The 2,631-nt window shown below is 33.9% G+C and overlaps 1 long non-coding RNA gene across 1 annotated transcript; it reads right to left on the reverse strand.

Annotated features, from left to right (window-relative positions):
* Positions 1–319: 319 nt before the first annotated feature.
* Positions 320–2,492, reverse strand: LOC146923979 (uncharacterized). The gene is made up of 3 exons (XR_015010948.1): positions 2,148–2,492; positions 1,908–1,979; positions 320–612 (listed from the first exon to the last, which is right to left on the reverse strand). It is a non-coding gene; the product is annotated as an uncharacterized LOC146923979 (long non-coding RNA).
* Positions 2,493–2,631: the final 139 nt, after the last annotated feature.

Genomic DNA, 2,631 nt, shown 5'->3' on the forward strand with positions numbered 1-2,631 from the left:
TACAGAGTGTATAATACAGAAACACTCTGTGTTGAAGAATCTATGCACGTTAAATTTGATGACAAGGAGCTTGAAGATAAAACTTCAAAGCAAGGTGAAAGTTTTGCAGAGATACAGGTTCCTGAAGCTACTCCAGAACCTGATCAGATAGCTGAGTCTGAAGATAGTCCAGAAGCTGAACCCACATCAGAAGCACAAGATGAAGCTGCTTCTGATGAAGCACAAGATGTGTCACGACCCAAGATTTAAAATCGTGACCGGCGCACGAACTAGAACATCCTAGTCCGGCAAGCCTATTGACAACACTAGAAAATTATAATTTAAACAACTTCCAAAGTACTCATTTAAAAATAATATCCACCGAAATTTCGGCAAAGTATCATCTGTATTTTCAATATTTTCCAAGATGTAAATCCTGTTCATATCAGCTAGAATTTAAAAAGTGACACTGTTTGTACAGTTATAAACAAAATATCATATACTTCAAATAGCTGCAGATATACCGACTCAACATAAACAAAAGAGTCTTCCACCAAAGGAAGCCTACCACAAGAGCAACAATGTTGAGACTCTGAGTATGTTAGCAGCTTGCTACTCAACTGCATTCTGAATCTGAAAAAAAATAGAAAATGAAAGAGTAAGTCACAAGGACTTAGTGAGAGATAACAACCACCACCAACTAGAAGGGAAACACACAAGGGCACGATTATTTACTTTCTCAAATCTAATGTCAATTTACAAAAATAGTAACCGTCTAAAAATTCTAATAATCCGCAACCTTTTATATGCATGAAAATCCACACATGGTATATATTTCCAATCAAATAGGTATACTTCTACGAAAAGTCCAACATCGTAAAGACATGAAGATAACGTTACAAGCCTTTAAAAAAATAAATTGCCAAAAATCATAATAAAAGCCTCTAAAATATATTGTCGACAATCTTGATAAAAGCCTTTAAAGAAAATATAGAAAACTCCATTTAGTGAAAATAAACAAAATGGGTGAATCGAGAACTAGCTCCATCTCATTGATAGCCCTCTCCTCCTAATGGTGGCCTTTCCATAGGGGCGGCTCCATCTAACGGATAGCTCTTTTCTCTCGACTCAAAACAAAGTGTAAAACATTTTCAATTAGGGAGTTTACCTCTCATTGATAGCCCTCTCCTCCTAATGGCGGCCTTTCCATAGGGGCGGCTCCATCTAACGGGGTAACTTTACCTAATTGAAATCACATACTAGGTGCACCTAGGTCGTCGCGATAATAATAGTTTTTCTCAAAACAAAATTTTCAAAATGTCTCTAAAACCATATTTCACAACATATTGAAACTTATGTCAAAATACGTTCATCAAAACTCAATCGAAAATCTACTACTTATCATCATAGGTAAATCCAAATTCAAATCCAAATATAGTCCATATTAATATCAAAATCTTCGAAAAACACAACTTCAAAACCATACTTAAGAACATATCAAAGCTAGTTTCACGAACATATTAAAAGTAGGAATTATCACAACAATGTATTTCCCGGAACATATTAATCCAATGCACAAAAATATGTGCAAATCAAATATCCATTTCAAGTCAACGTATAAATCATAAGTAGCCTAATTTGAGTTTATATTAATATCGAAAATTCCCAAAAACATATATCTCAAAACCGTATTTCTCCATGTCTCAAAATTCAAGTCAGAGTATATGCAACCATACCTCAATTTCAAATCTTTTGCAATGCAAATAGAGTATAGTTAAATTTGATGACTTTGAAATTATATAACAATGACGAAAAAAATGTTCAAAGGGTGTGTTCCCTAATTTGATAAATACTTTAACATATAAATTCAACAAAATATAGATAATAACGATAATTAAAATAAGTGATAGTGATCGTTATCAACTCACAGTTATGCCGAATTGACCAAATTTTCTCTCCAGCCACTCCCGTAGAAGCAAGCAAAGTATCCAGTGCCCAATCTGAGCATCGGTAATATTTTTAAGATTAAAATGAGTATTCTAAAAAATTTCTAACTATATGCAGCCCTAAATTCCTTCCATACCTACTCTAAACTCTATAATAAGTTTCTAAATCAAACTACACATAGCTAGAGATGCCTTAATTGAGTTATGGGTTGTGTAAATTACCTCAAAGAATCTTTGAGCCACTTTCATTGTATGGGCATCCTTCTCCTTTCTTAACCCACCAACACTAACTCAAAATCCTACCCAAGAGAACTTGTGAGAGTATTAGAAATCTTTGATTAGGTGTGAAATTGACCTCATGAGTGTATGGAAGAAATATGGCATATTGAAAGAAAGAGGAAATGGTGTATTGAAGGAGGGTAGTAGAAGTGGAACCTGATAGAGAGATATGGAAGCTTCGGGAGAAATAAAAAAAAATGGGTGGCTCTCTATATTTTTATATTCTTTTTATATTTGCTGTCCTTTTTTTTTTTTTAAAAACAAAAATAATAAAATTTTTTGAAACGGTGCGTTTCATTCGCCTGGTTGTAGGTCCTAATAGCTGCAGACATAGAGTAATAATAGGTTTTTGTTAGTAAATTGTGAACCGCGGCACCATTTACTCGCAAAAAGCTATTAGCACTCTATGGTAGTCTCACTTGTTGTT

Source organism: Medicago sativa, chromosome 5 (genome assembly GCF_051527215.1).
Source record: "Medicago sativa cultivar Bolivia chromosome 5, Bolivia_mono, whole genome shotgun sequence".
Taxonomy (NCBI): Eukaryota; Viridiplantae; Streptophyta; class Magnoliopsida; order Fabales; family Fabaceae; genus Medicago; species Medicago sativa.